This window comes from Eublepharis macularius, chromosome 18, assembly GCF_028583425.1.
Source record: "Eublepharis macularius isolate TG4126 chromosome 18, MPM_Emac_v1.0, whole genome shotgun sequence".
In the NCBI taxonomy this organism is placed as follows: Eukaryota; Metazoa; Chordata; class Lepidosauria; order Squamata; family Eublepharidae; genus Eublepharis; species Eublepharis macularius.
Window position 1 is genome coordinate 33,307,120 of NC_072807.1, and position 16,471 is coordinate 33,323,590.

Consider the following 16,471-nt stretch of genomic DNA (forward strand, 5'->3'; position numbering starts at 1 on the left):
TTCAGCACCGGCAGGCTGTGGACAGCTCCAAAGGGCTCCGGAGCCCCCAACTCTCCCTTTCGCCTCTGCAATTAATGGGACTCCGGATCGCTTTTCAGCACTACAATGTACGGACAGCGTCTATGTAAAGGTCTTTATGGGTCTGTTGTTTGCTGGATCCAACCCTTCCAGTCGACAGTTGCCTCCAGAGTGCCCAAGCTGGTCTGACCTCGCTTCCAAAGCGTGAGAGTTTAACTCCTCTAGCAGCTCCTGCCCCTCCTCTGTTCCTAGCTCCACCTTCGTCTTTGCCTGATTCCAAAGGATCACATTGTTTACTGGAGAGACGTCACAAATGTATTCACTCTCACACACACCCCTCTCTGTAAAGTCCTCTTTGGACCTTGTTAATCTGGAGCCTGTAGCCAGGGGGACAGAAAAGACCCTCTGTGTGCGCACGTGCGTCTGCGTGAGCCGGAGGCTGCTTCTACAGGGAGGTTTTTCTGCACATTTGCTTCAAACCAGATGTCCTTTTTTGTGGAGGGAGCTTCCACAAGAAGACTGTTGTGCTGTGCATGTTGTTCCATTTTCTGGGTTTCCCCTGCCTCAATACACACCTGCTGCGCTCTGCTCTTTTGGGCAAGAATACAGTATGAGAGCATTAGCACACCCCATGTGGAAGGAATGCTCACCTAGCAAAAGGTCTTGCCACGTCGATGCCACTTTTCTGCTGTCAGCCCCTTGGTGCCACCATTTTCCATGCAATCCCCCCCCCCATCACGTTAAGGGGAGGGAGAGCTCAAAAAGCCTTAGGGTAAAAAAAAAATTCAGGGAAAACAGCAACCACAGAAGATAAATGAGGACAACTCCACATATATAAGCTCCATCACCAAAGCCTTTGTGTATGCACCAGCAATGAAAGTGACAGGGTCATAGATCCAGAGGAGTTAGCTGTCTTAGTATGCTGCTACAAAATAGTAAAAAAAGTCCAGTAGCACCTTTAAGACTAACAAATTTTATTGTAGCATAAGCTTTCGAGAAACACAGCTCTCTTCGTCAGATGCATCTGATGAAGAGAGCTGTCTTTCTCGAAAGCTTATGCTACAATAAAATTTGTTAGTCTTAAAGGTGCTACTGGACTCTTTATGAAAGAATTCTCCCTGTGCGGAAGTAATCTGAGTGAATCTTAGAAGTGGACAAGGCAGTATCAGTTTACGACAAATGAAGACAACTAAGATGAGAGGGCATGGTAAAGATTTGTAGAAGTATGCAAACTGAGGAGTTAAGAGGATAGAGGTTTTTTATTCCCTGGCCTCTTTCAGAATGTTCAGGGACACCCCATAAAATTGTTGAGCAATAGATTCAGAAGAGACAAAAAGAAGAGTACTTCACATAGTGATGGGTAGTGTTCATAGTGGTTAGAGTTGTCAGCCTAGGATCTGGGAGAGCTGGGTTCTCATTGTGCCACTGAAGCTTGCTGGATGACCTTGAGCCAGTCATACACTCCCAGCCTAACCTACCTCACAGGCTTGTTATGAGTATTAAAGAGAGAATAGGATAATGCTCTAAGTAGCTTTGAGTCCCTACTGGGGTGAAATATATGTACAGTCAAGTCACAGCCAACTTACAGGGCTGTCGAGGCAAGCGAGAAGCAGAGGCAGTTTGCCATTGTTTTCCTCTGCACGGTTTTCCTTGGTGGTCTCTCATCCAAGTACTGACCCTGCTTAGCTTTCAAGATCTGATAGATCAGGCTATACCACATCACTCCACATTATTGGGGAGAAATAGTGTATACTTATCTTATGGAACTCTCTGCCACAGGATGTAATAATAATAACATTTGATTTATATACTGCCCTTCAGGACAACTTAAAGCCACACTGTAGTGACGGTTGCTGGCTTTAAAAAGGGATTGGACTAATCAGTGGATCCCTTCTTGAGCAGAAACAAGTTCAAATCACCATGCAACTCTGCCGTGGAAGCTCACTGGGTGACTTTGGGCCAGTCCCTGTCTCTCAGCCCATCCTACCTCACAGGGTTGTTGTGAAGATAGAATGCAGTAGAAGCGAATGTTATCATATGGTACTTTGGTTCCCTATTGGGGAGAAAGTCAGGGTATAAATACCTAAGCAAAGAGAAGAGAAAAATGCACGCAGTCTCCAAGCAAACCCCAGACTACTCTTTGAAAAATAGATGCATCTCAAAGAGACAGCCGGATCATCTTCGCTCCACGGAGGCAGAGCAGCCTTCATGTTGAATCAGCGGCTCCTTAGACAATATGTTCTCTCGAATGAAACTTTGGCAGAAGCATGAACGTAATTGCACAGAAGTCACCGATCCAGCAGCCAGATCCTGCACAGAGTTACTCAGAAATAAGTCTCTGTGTCTTTCATGGGATTTCCTCCTAGATAAAAACTGGAAGATTTCTCTTTTGCAGACCAATCTTGGGCATGTCTGTTCAGAATGAAACCCCATAGAACCCAACAGGACTTACTCCCAGATGAATTTACAAAGGAACTGCAGCTATACCTATGTAATATATGTGTCCAAACAGCATCTCCAATGTATGTATTTATTTATTTGCAGGAGGGAAAGCCGAAGAAAGATGAAACTGATGCTGAAAACTCACGAGAAATCACCATGCGGGACCTTTCTCCTCGTAACACGCGAAGGGCACGTTTCTCCAGCAGTCCAGCCCACTTCACGTTTATTTGTTTACTGTTGTTCCCTATCTCCCATTTCGGCGAGCTGTGAGAAATTCTAGGATAAGCAGTGTGGGGCGGATTTATCGACAGTATTTCTGTGTTGCCTTCCAGCAGGTACAGCCCTTAAAGCAATTCACGTCACTAAAATGCACTCTCTCATTTAGGGGCCACCACAAAAAAGCCCAGTTCATATGACTCGGTGCTTGCACAGGGGACTACCTTTACCTTTTTACCATAGCTGAAGGCAGTTTCATACTTGAGCATGTTTTAATCGGCATAGCAGAACACAAATATTTTAAATACATAAAATACCTAGAACAGAATTTCACTGGCTGGTTTGGGAGCAGGAAAATGCCATTTGTTTCTTGAACTGTATATGACCGTAATCTTTGGAAGTATCCGTTTTCAATGGTTGTTGTGGGTTTTCCGGGCTGTATTGCCGTGGTCTTGGCATTGTAGTTCCTGACGTTTCGCCAGCAGCTGTAGCTGGCATCTTCAGAGGTGTAGCACCAAAAGACAGAGATCTCTCAGTGTCACAGTGTCACAGTGTCACACTGTGACACTGAGAGATCTCTGTCTTTTGGTGCTACACCTCTGAAGATGCCAGCCACAGCTGCTGGCGAAACGTCAGGAACTACAATGCCAAGACCACAGCAATACAGCCCGGAAAACCCACAACAACCATCGTTCTCTGGCTGTGAAAGCCTTCGACAATATATCTGTTTTCACTTCCTGTACCTAGACCTCTCTGCTTTTCTCAATTGTGTGCACTAAGCCATGTGCCAGTTTGCACATAGGTGCTCCAGAATATTCAGGCGGGATTTTAATCCAAGCTCTTTCTTCATTTATTTCATTTTACTTCATTTATATGCCATCTTTCTCTTCCATGGGGACCCAAAGCAGCTTACACCATTCTCCTCCCATTCATTTTATACCCACAACAACCCTAAGAGGTAGATTAGGCTGAGCATGTGTGACTGGCCCAAGATCGCTCAGCAAGCTTCCATTCCAGAACAGGGATTCAAACCTGTCTCACAGATCCCAGGTTCATGCTGTAACCACTACACTATGCCCCTCCATGTTCCCCATTAGCCATGGCACTGCTAAAAGTTGCCATTAGCACTCAGTTCTGTAGATCCAGTTTGGTGTCGTGGTTAAGAGCGGCAGGACTGTAATCTGAAGAGCTGGGTCTGATTCCCCGCTCCTCCATTTGAAGCCAGCTGGGTGACCTTGGGTCAGTCACAGCTCTCTCAGAGCTCTCTCAGCCCCACCTACCTCACAGGGTGATTGTTGTGGGGATAATAATAACACACTTTATAAACTGCTCTGGGTGGGTGTTTAGTTGTCTTGAAGGGCGGTATATAAATCAAATATCATTGTCGTTGTCGTTGTCGTTATTATTGTTGAGGGGAGGCCAGGGTTGGTGTTTGTGGGAGCCTTCCCTTGCCCCATGGTCTATGTTTTAGCAAAGGGCGGTGTTTCCCCACCATTCATAAAGCCAGAAGGAGCTCTCCTCTTCCCCCTCCCCCTCCCAGACACTGCCTCCTAATGGTACGGAGAGGTTTGCCCTAGTTACGAATGAGAGAAGATGGCAGAATGCGTTGCCAGTTTTGCTGGGCTCCTGCTTGCAATCTGGCTTCCTAATGATTTGCGTTTGTGCCTCAGCAAACAGCGGGGCTGCTAATGAGGGCCTGGCTGAGAGTTGAAAACCTTCTGCCGTGTCCCCGGTGGCTAGACTCTGGAGCCTTCCTGGAATGAGCAAGCGCATGGCACATAGCCCTTGTAACGCCCTCCTCCCCAGTGCTCGTTTCTACAGTGATGTACATAGACATTCCAGTCCTCCGGTAGGGCACAACGACCTCTCTTCTTGAGTCTCAAGGAAAACGAGACAACTCTGGAGAGATCCCCCATGGGGAAATCTTGGAAGGAAGTGTGTGTGTGTGTGTGTTTGTGCGTGTGTGTGTGTTCACGCACATGTGCCTGTGTTTAGGGTCTCTCTCAGCCACAGGGCATTTAGGCAGCACATGTCTCCCTCATGTGCTTGTGTACATAGCTCGTTCTGTTATAGTCTGTGTCTGTCTTTGCACATTTGTATCATTTGGGATGCCTGCTCTTCTTCCCCCGTAATGTCCTTGGTAGCGCACGTATATTCTGACCCCGGACATGGGGCTGTGTGGTTTCATTCCCACTTTCGGAGGGAGGGAGGGAGAGCTGTACCTCCTTTGGACAGTCTGAAAGACACCTCGGGGGAGAGAGCCAGGCACATGGCAACCGACCACACGGCCCAGAGAAGGAGAGAAAGAGAGCTTGGCACAGTTAGACAGCTGCTGTGATTAAATGAATCCCTTCTTGCAAGGGAGGCAGAGGCGTAAAGAGTGGTCAAGGGGGTGCCTGTGGCTAGGGACGGCATCTGTTGGATGGAAGGGGCTTTTGGTAAACAGCAAGAATGGATTCAGGGCCAGGAGTAATGATTATGGTAAGAAGTTTGCAGAGGGCTCCCCAAACAATCAGGAGTCTTGCTAAACAGATCTTACTCGATCTTTTTTCCCCTTTCAGATGATTCCCTGCCTCAGAGCCTCTTCAAATCCCTCGAAACTCGGCACCCTTTGAAATCCACAGAGGTGCAACTGGTAGCCATTGACACCAGTATCCCATTTCACACAACAGACAGTGCTCTTAAAATTCAAATGACAAAGGATCAGCTGTGTTAGTCTATCGTAACAAAATAAAACACAAATCCAGCGGCACCTTAAAGACAGATAATGTTTATTTCAATGTGAGCCTTCGGGAGTTACAGCGCACTTCTTCAGAATTTTAAGATAATTCTTAAGATTACAGCCTGACGGATGTCCCAACCTCTCACCTTTCCTCCTTGCGTCCTTAGCTTATCCAGACTTCTGGTGAACGCAGATATTTGCGTATTGCATTCTGTTATTTTGGTTTTAGAAATGATATCACGTGGCTTCTGGTTTGGGATTTTGCAAATAAAATAATGGATTGACATTTAACATTAAGAAAAGAGAGAAGCTTGGTATTTTTGGAGTCAAACACACCATTTAGGGGTGTGAAATTCAGTGTTTCTTATCCTTTTGACAAATGTTCCTTTTTGTGTTGTTCACATTTGCAATGTTAACATTTCTTTCGGCTCTAAGCAGGGGGACTCAAGGTGTAAATTTTTGCCCTTTCTCCCTCATTCTGGGAAGCTAAATTGTTCTGCCTCTATGGATTATTCTTGAGGAAGTATGAGTCACGCTTAAGCTCTGGGCCCTAACCTGTAGAAATGAAATGGAAATCCTCACGCAACCCATTATGTTAATGGATGGCCTGCCAGAAGCTGGAAATATTCTTTTTGTGCCTATTCCTGTAGCACTAGAAGCTACATGGGGCCTTGTTTTAGTGTGCCCATAGGTGGAAAAACACAGTTGTGCATTCATTTCAAAAGAAATGGTACAAAAAGGCCCCGTTCGTGGAAACCTTTAGGGTAACAAAATAATGGGATTATGGGAATAAGGATGAACATGTTGCATTTACGCATTTCCCCAATATAAATAAAGGGTCTAAGGAGATCCAAGCAGGAGATATGAAACTGACATTGAAGCCTTCCAACCAGCCATGTCAAACAGATCTTGTAACAAGACAGGTTCAAAGGGATGCTCAAGGAGGGGTTAGAAATAGGGTAGAGCACTGAGTAACCATAATTATACTTTACTCATTTGGAATCAATGTTGACTCCTGGTTTGGGAGGGTGACCTTTGGGCAAGATGCCCTCACTGGGCCATTGAACATTGTTACACTGTATTCTCTAAACTATCAAAAACACATTGGATATCTCATTGTTAACAACATTAGCAATCATCATTAACAGACATTGTTAACTGGTTAACAATTCTTGTTTCTGATATGTTAATTTTTTAAAATTTTCTTTTTCTCTGCTTTGCTTCATAAACCCAGCCCAAGAATTGAAATAACATTCCCACAGGCCATTTTTCTTATGAAGATGGGGAAAATATTCTTCCTTTAAGAGAATTAGTTAGGGATTTTTTTAAAAAGTCTGACTCAAATTAACAGAGGAACAGGGGGCAGACATGCAGATCAGTGGATTCTTTTCTTAGCATGGGTGTGGGTGGAAACTAGGGGAAGGGTGGCTAAAGAGCAGGAAGGTTGAGCTGATGGGCTGGCAGGGGGTAGAGAGAAAGAAAGTGATCCAGAGTAGATAGTACATTCAGCTACTGCAATGCATTGTATGTGGGGCTGCCCTTGAAGAGTATCCAGAAGCTAAAACTGGCGCAGAATGCTACAGCCAGAATTCTGGCTGGAGTGAATCATAGAGACCAGTTCACTCCAGTCTTGTTCTACCTATACTGGCTCCCAGTTTGCTTCCAGACCCAATGCCAGGTGCTGGTTAATACCTTTAAACCCCTAAATGGCTTGGGGCTTGCATACCGTAAGGACACATATGAAGTCCTCCAACCACTGTGGTCATGTCCGGAGGCCCTGCTTTGAGTGCCCCTCCCAAGAATGAGCCTTCTTGACCATAGCACTAGAACTTTGGAACTTCCTCCACAGGGAGATTTGTCTGTCCTCTTCTATCATTATCCTCCACCAGCAGGTTAAGACTTTTAAAAATTTCATCTGGAGTTCCTTCACTGATTTTCATTGACCCTGCTCCCTTTATGTGTTCAGTTTTAATTGTATTTCTATATGTTTTAAGTCTTGTTTTAATTTTTTTATTGTTTTCCTCCTTGGGGATCTTTTGTCGTAGATTTTTGAACATCACTTTGCTTTTGTGGGAAATTAATGCGATGGTCTAGTAGTTGCTACATTCTTTGGCATTCCCTTTCTTTGTAAGTGGAATGTAGATCAAGCGTTTCTAGTCTGTGGGTCATTTCGTTTGCTGTATTTGTTGAAATATTCGTCTTAAGAATTTGATGGACAGTTTCCGTAACTTGAAATAGAGCTCTATTGGCATGCCATCTGCTCTTGATGATTTGTTTCTCCCAATTACTTTGAGTGCAGTTTTCACTTCCCCTTCTAACATTTCAGGTTCTTCATCAAAGGATTCTTCTTTAATGCATCTGACGAAGAGAGCTGTGGTTCTCGAAAGCATACGCTACAATAAAGTTGGTTAGTCTTAATGGTGCTTCTGGACTTTTTTAATATTGACATGGTACAATGGAATAAGATATGGAAAGTGAATGTTAAAATAACTAAGTCTGTTGCATTTAAAGAGAATTTACATAAGATGTTTTACAGATGGTATTTAATACCGGATAGACTGGCTAAAATGTATAAAAACATGTCAAATAAGTGTTCGAAATGTGGGAAACATACAGGGACATTTTTTCATATGTGGTGGTCCTGTAAAGAAGTGCATAGATTTTGGACAATGGTGTGCACATTGTTGCAAACTATTCTACAGACTTCAATTCCCTTCAAACCAGAGACATTTTTGCTAAACTGTATGCCAGATATAAATAAAGAACAGAAGTACTTCACAATTCATGTAGTAACAGCGGCCAGAATTTTATTAGCGTTTTATTGGAAACGTCAAATAATACCTCCGCAAGAGGAATTAATAACAAAGATAATGGAAATTGTGGAAATGGATAAATTAACTACACTAATGAAAGGACAAATGGAGGAAGACTTTTTTGTTTTATGGACTCCCTTCTCCAACTAGATTAAAGATAAATATAGAGACTAAAACATAATAAATATACAAAGGCAATATTGTAATGAACTATCAGTAACCACAGTCGAATATTTGTTAGGATAAAGTATGAGGTATGGAGAACTAAAATGTTGGTGTAAGCAGACTCAATTAATGTTTTGTATTCTTTCTTCTTTCTTTTCTTTCTTACCTTTTCTTCCCATTTCCCCCTTTCCTATTTCTATCTATATAGAAAATTAATAAAATAATGTTTTAAAAAAGAAAATAAATAGCTCTATTGGTATGCCATCTGCTCTTGAAAATTTGTTTCTCCCAGTTACTTTGAGTGCAGTTTTCACTTCACCTTCTAACATTTCAGGTTCTTCATCAAAAGATTCTTCTTTAATGCATCTGATGAAGAAAGCTGTGGTTCTCGAAAGCTTACGCTACAATAAAGTTGGTTAGTCTTAACGGTGCTTCTGGACTTTTTACCATTTTGTAACTACAGACTAATACTGCTAATTCCTCTGGTTCTTTAACGGAATCTGCCATCCTTCCCTCTCTTCTATGTGGTTCTTCAGTATATTGTTTCCATCTTTCCTTTATTTTACTCTGATTGGATACTGTATTTCCATGTTGATCTTTCAGCATTCCTAGCTGTGGCTTGAATTTGGTTTCCTGGATGTTGGGGAACAGATCTCTTGTTCATTCGTTTTTGTTCTTCTCTTCTATTTCTTTGCCCTGGTCATTATAATAGATCTCTTTGTCTCTGCGTGCAAGTCACTGCAAAACTGCGTTTAGAATTCTTATTATAATAAAAATAAATAAAATAAAAACACTAACACCATTTCAGTTAGAGCTTGTTTAGGAAGAGGTTTTTGAGCTGTGGGGTTTGAGTTTTGCAGCCTTCCTTTTCCAAACTATGCCAAGTTTAGTGCAGCTTTTACAGTATATGTTTCCTTTGGATGGGGGGAGGGGAGAAAGAGAGAGAGGTCTACAGACTTCTGGTGTTTTTGTAATAATCGGTTTATTTATAAAGTATACAGGTGAAGCATGTGGTGTGGGGGCGCAGCAGCATGCAGAAAAACAGGCTGTGCTAGTCTCAGAGCGGCGTCATTGCCACTCTCCCCCACCCGAAAAAGAACCTGCTGCCTTTTTCAGATCTAGAAACGCAGAGCTGGAGGGTGGTCTCTCAAGGGTCGTTCAGTCCAGCCCTCTCTGCACAAAGCAGGAAATTCACCACTATCTCCCCGCCCCTCACCTTCCCCAGTGACCTCTGCTCTATGCCCAGAGGAAGACAAGAAGCCTCCAGGATCCCTGGCCAATCTGGCCTGGAGGAAAATTCCTTCCTGACCCCAAAGTGGCGATCAGCATTACCCTGGGCATATAAGAAAGAGCCACAAGAACCTAGCACTGGCTCGTCCCTTCGTGCCCTCCCTCTCCCGATCTGCCTGAATTCATACTGAGTCATAGAACCAACACTGCTGTCAGGTGACAATCTAACTTCTTAAAAACCTCCAAAGAAGGAGAGCCCACCACCTCCCGAGGAAGCCTGTTCCACTGAGGAGTTGTTCTGTCCAGAAGTTCTTCCGAATGTTTAGCCAGTAACTCTTTTTCTTTAATTTTAACCCACTGTTTCTGGTTCAACCCTCTGGGGCAACTGAAAACAACTTCGCTCCATCTGTCAGAGCTGGTCAAATCAGTCGTGGATCCCATGTGGGCCAGGAGGGAAGGGCGACTTTACATTCCAAGATCTGTTGTCCCCCGTTGTCCCCCAGTTGCTGATCAGGCTATACTAAGCTGAAGAAGGGTCTTAACAGGACAGTGTGGTGGATCCCCCCCTGCTGCCTGCCAGCTGATAGTTTAAAGGGACCTGCCACTTGCAAGCCACAGGAAAAGTTTATATGGCCATTTCCCTGGGGAAATGGCCATTTAAACTGCCCCTTTACGACCCAAACGAACCAGTTGACCAGTTCATGGAAGTTCGTGGAAACGAGCTTCCACGAACCACAGGTTCGCAAACCTGGTTCATGCGGTTTTTTGGGTCGTAATTCGATACGTGCCCATCTCTAGTTAGAGGTTCGAGTGTCAGACTAAGATTTGGGAGACCCAGGTTCGAATCCCCATTCTGTCAAGGAAGCTTCCTGGGTGACCTCAGTCCAGTCACACACTCTCTGCCTAACCTGAAATGAAAGAATGATGTAAGTCACTTTGGGTTCCCTTTGGGGAGGAAGGCAGGGTGTAAATTAAATAAATAAAAGAGCAGCTCAAATGCCTGCGTGGTTTGCGGTTTTGAATTTGGAGTGAAATTTGGCCCTAAAGGAAACAGGCTGGCTTCCTGCTTCAGGTAGGGTTCAAACCTGTGTCTCACAGATGCTAGGCCAAAACTCTAACCACTACACTACAGTGGCTTCTCCAGATCTAATCATAGGTTGCCAACAAGGTACCAATTTTTGGCCCTATGGATCACATTTTTATTCCTCCTCGGGGGGAGCTCGGGGAAATGTACACAGTTTTCCTCTCCCCAATTCAGTCTCTTCCTGTGGAGCAGTTTCGGCTGATTGGCCCAAGGTCACGTGGGCCATTTTGTGGCAGAGTGGAATCCTAATCTGCCTAGAATTGCTGCCTCACACTGGTGGTCTGAGTTGAGAAGTTGTGCCATCTTGAAACAGGATTAGGGCACATCTAGAAGGCACGGATTCTGCAATGACAAATATTCGTACTCGCTTCCTCCTCCTTTCCACCTCAAAAGGTCCCTGATGGGTGTCTTTGAAGTCTAAATTGCAGTTAGGTGGATTAGTCAGGATAAAAAAGCTGCCGTCATATCCAAAGTCATGTTTTGGACTTCTAAAGGCTTGGAGGAAATCAAATGCTTTATTAAAATGGAAGACTCTTAAGATAGACAAGGGTTTTTTTCCCCCACCTTGGGGGGGAAATGATGCAGGTTTATTGCACAAGAATTAATCTACCTGGGAAGCATTCTTTTGCACAGAAATGCGAGGCTCGAAATGTACTTCTGCAAATGTCGTTTACTTTTTGCACAGACAGACAGTCGCTCGGGGCGGGGGGGAGGTAGCCGTCATGTTACAAACACTCATTGATTTTGCGTCCCGTCACGGTCTGCAATTAAGATGAGATTGCAGGGTTTCGTACGGTTTCAAGCTGAGCATCCCTACCAGGTTGGTTTGATTCCTGGTGCTTCTCAGCTTAGAAACTCGGCACTGCTAAGTTCTACCCCATACGCACATTAAAGAGAAGAGGTTGCACTGGAACGGAAAATCCACGTGGGCTGACGGGTCATAGGACTGGGGTCTAATTAGTGAAAGAACAGACTATTGAATCTCATCAGACCTGCAAATTATTTTGCTTTGCTTTGTTTGAGGGCGTGGTGTTGATGGGTCTGCTGTGGAATTAACAATAAATACAGGATTCGAGTTCAAGGGCACCTTAGAGAGCAACAAAATTGTCAAGAGTCAAAGCTTCCTTCTTCACAGAAGGTATCTTGAGAGCTTATACCCTGAAAATCTTGTTACTCTCTAAGGTGCCATTGAACTCAAAGCCCACTGTGCTACTGTAGACCAACGCAACTACCTACATGAAACAATAAATTTATTATGCATTACACTAAATGTAGGACAGCCTGCTGCTGCCTTGGGAACACTATTTGGGAAGAAAGGCAGCATACAAATGTTTAAATAACTATTTTATAAATATATATTGCAAGAATGTTGAATATTCTAAAACAGTGCATTTGTTCCAACTGAGTATAGGAAGTAGCTGAACTGGCGGCAGACTGGCCATTTTACTTACAGGGCCAGGTCCTGGTGGGCCTCTAGCAGCCAGGAACAAAGAATAGAAATACACATTGCAAATTACCTGGAGATGCTCAAGTGCAGGATTTTATGTGTGGCCCTCAATTCACGTGCAGGCTGTTCTTGCTTGGTGCACATGAATGCTGCTTTCACTGGAGCGTCCTTTGTGTGACTGCAGCTGCAAGTGTGTCCAGAGGGCAGAGCACCAATTCATCTCTGTTTTCACTGCCAGAACTAGTACTGTACGTTCCTTTGACTTGCCAATTTGCATTGCTTTAAGGTGTGAGAAAGTGCCACGATCTGCATTTCAATGAATGGATGTGGGAGGTGGGGGAAACCAGGATACTTTTAGCAGTTGAGGAGGAACTGATATCGAATGCGTAAATGTACTCTTATGGAGCAAATTGAAGTGTGACTGTGCGAGCAAGTGCATGGAAAGTTGGAAGGGGGGACACGTGAAATGAGGTTCACTTGAGCATCCCTAGGTACTTCGTAATGTGTATTTCCACCAAACAGATCCAATCTCCAGTAGCTCTTCAGTGCAGCAGGGACCACTCAGCTCAGACCTGCCCAGCAAGGCCGATGAAGGGCAGTGGCTCAGCACCTGACTGGCATGAAGGAGGTCCCAGGTTCAATCCCTGGTATCTCCAGCTAAAAGGATCAGGTGGTAGGAGGGGATGTGAAAGACCTCCACCTGAGACTCTCAAAAGCAGCTGAAGCTTTGAGTAGACAATCCTGACTTTGATGGACCAAGGGTCTGATTCAGTATAAAGCAGCTTCATGCATTCATCGATAACCCTAAGGACCACCTACTTCCACTCTCATCATCTTCAGAGGCCCTGCTTTGGGTGCCTCCACCATCTGAAGTTAGACAGTTATAGCAACCTGAGAACGGGCCTTCTCCGTTGTGGCACCAAAACGATGGAATTCCCTCCCTAGGGAGATTTGTTTGTCTCCCTCCAGCACGGTTTTCTGCCAGCAGGTGAAGACATTCCTGTTTTATTTGGCATTCCCTCAGTGACCCTCCTTCCCCTTCACCAACCATCGCTCCCTGCTGTCTAATGTTAGTCCTAGAACTGATTAAGTTTTGCTTCAGGATTTCTACTATGTCTTGGATCCTTGCGAATGCTATGTCTTTAAACTTGTATATTTTGACCTTATGGTATTGTATAGAAATGTACTTACTTGATACCCATTGTATTAACCTCATACTGTGTAATCTGCCTTGAGTCTCAGTGAGAAAGGCGGTCTATAAATAAATAAATAAATAAATAAATAAATAAATAAATAAATAAATAAATAAATAAGTGTGTTTGTCTTTTGTTGAATTGTTTTATTGTTTTATAATACACATTTTAAAAAGACGTTTTGATATTGTGAGTGTTTGCCACCTTGGGGGCCCTGAATTGGAAAAGTGTCATTAAAATGTTTTTTATATATAAATAAAAATAAAATGATGTCGGTTGGTTCCTCCATTGCCACGTCCTATGCTGCGGCCACTGCAGGAGGAAGGAATGAGAAAACCAATTCCATTGCTGGACTGGCCAGATTCTCAGCTGAGTGCCCCATCTGTGTCAGCTTATATCACTGCAGGGATAACCTAGCCTGGCTTCTCTAAGTCAATTTTAACTTCCCAGTGCACACCAGAGCTGAATTATGGACGATAAGGCATGCTCTTATTTGTGGACAGATTTGTAGAGAAAGGGACTATGACCAATAAATTTCAAGATGGTGTTTACCTTTTTTTAAAAAAAAATCAATTGGAAAGCTTTCTCGGCTTTATGGTATTGGATTGATTGTAAACTAGCAACAACGCCCATTGTGTGAAAAAATACAATGGGCTCTAGAAAACTGACTCGGCGGTCCCCCTCCCAGCAGCAAGCAGGTGCTTTGCAGCAGCATGGGAGCCAGAGAGAGAGGGCGCTGAGGGGAGGTGTGGGGAAGAGTTCTTAGGCCATTAATTCGGCAGGCACCCTCCTGGCGGCAAGTGGGCACTTCACAGTGACGTCGAGGCCAGAGTAATCAGCAACGTGCCTGCATGAGGTTAAAAAAGGAGTCATCGCCAATACGGCTTGCCTTTTATATGGTAGGATTTACCTGTTTTTTAAAAAAATAAAAAATAAGCATTGGGACGGACTTCCAGTTTTGGAGCAGACGAACCCTTCCTTGTTCGAGATCTAAAATTCTATCTGTGCCATCTCAGACCTTCCCTGCACAGGAGGCACCACATCAAGGAGCTCTCTTCTTCTCCTCTTACCGGAGATTGGCAGGAAAGATTGAATGTTGATGGTTTCATCTGATGGAAGAGGGACCAGATCACGTGGCCAACTGCAGAGCTCTGGGAATTGTCTCATCAGGGAGCAGAAACAATGCCATCTGATTTAGCGAGTGATGAAAATAGCATTTAAAGACTCCTGCGACTGCTGTGTGGAGTGATTGGGAAGCCCGCCCAAGGACTGAAATAGGTTTTGATGATCCATTGACAATGAACAACGAAAGACCAAATTAGGAAGGCTGGCGTTGTGGAGCATTCTTTCAAAGGGTGGGGGGATCCTAAGTAACTCATGGATTCCGTTCTTGGTCTTCGGTACATTTTTTTTCTCCCTCCCTCCCATGCAGAGCTTCAGGGAAACACTTTTGCTGTCCACAACAGGTTGGGGAGCCACAATTTGGGAACCTAAAATTGGCATTGTGTGATGATTTGAACACAAGTCATATCAGCAAGCAGGGAACCTTGCTTGGTTTGGTGTAGTGGTTAAAAGCGTGGAACTCTAATCTGGAGAACCGGGTTTGATTCCCCACTCCTCAACTTGAAGCCAGCTGGGTGACCTTGGGTCAGTCACAGCTCTCTCGTAGCTCTCTCAGCCCCACCCGCCTCACAGGGTTTTGTTGTGGGGATTGTAATGGCATAGTTTGTAAACCGCTCTGAGTGGGTGTTAAGTCGTCCTGAAGGGCGGTATATAAATTGAATGTTGTTGTTGTTGTTATTTGGCAGGAAAAAGGTGTATCATGGAGAGGGGTTTAGTGGTTACAGTGTCAGACTGGCATCTGGGAGACCCAGATTTGACTCCCCATTTGGCCACGGCAATTCACTGGGTGATCTGGAGCCAGTCACAGCCTTTCAGCCGAACTTCCCTCACAGGATTTGTTGTGAGGATAAAAAGGAGGAAAGAAGACTCATGTAAGCCCCTTTGGGTCCCCACTGGAGAGAACAGCAGGGTGTAAATGAAGTAAGTAAATGTGGCTCAGATTTGGGTTCTGTGATGGAGTCAGGAGACTGCTTCCCACAATGCCCCTTGATGTGTTCCGCGCATAGACTATTTCATCATCTTCACAAACTAACTCTTCTTGTTTCCTTCCTTTAGGCTGTCTGATGTCTCTGGACTGGAATACTCTATAAAAATAAACTGTGTTTATAGTCTGCTCTTAGAGGCAGATGAGTGCCCCACTCAGAGCGGTGAACAAAGTCAGTGTTATTATTATCCCCACAATACAGCTGGAGGGCTGGGACTGAGAGGAGTGGCTGACCCAAGGCCACCTGCTGAGCTCATGGCAGTACCGAGAACCCAATCGGCAGCGTGCTAATTTGCAACCCAACCACTTATAACAACAACAGCAACTGTGCTTATAGACCGCTCTTCTAGACAGCTTAGTGTCCCACTTAGAGCAGTGAACAATGTCAGTGTTATTATTATCCCCAACATACAGCTGGGGCTGAGAGGAGCGGCTGACCCAAGGCCACCTGCTGAGCTCATAGCAGTAGTGGGAGTCGAACCAGCAGAGTGCAGGCTCACAACCCAACCACTTAACCGCTATGCTACAGCAGCTGATTTTGAAAGCACTGCTCGTTCATATATTATTCATAATAATAATAACATTCGATTTATATACTGCCCTTCAGGACAACTTACTGTCCACTCAGAGCGGTTTACAAAGGATGTCATTATTATCCCCGCAACAAAACACCCTGTGAGGTAGGTGGGGCTGAGAGAGCTCCAGAGAGCTGTGACTAGCCCAAGGTCACCCAGCTGGCTTCAAGCGGAGGAGTGGGGAATCAAACCTGGCTCTCCAGATTAGAGTCCCGCGCTCTTAACCACTACACCAAACTGGCTCTTAAAAATAGCATTTTAAAATGGCTGCCAGACAGACACAACCATAAGGGCAGCCTTTTGAGGAAAATGGCCGTGCCTGCTGTGTGCACGCAACAGGACACACTGATTGCGCCCTTCGCAAACCAGGTGAGTAGGGTTGCCAGTTCACGGTTCAGAAATTCCTGGAGGTTTTGGGGGTGGAGACTGAAGTAGGTGGGGTTCGGGGAGCGGAGGGAC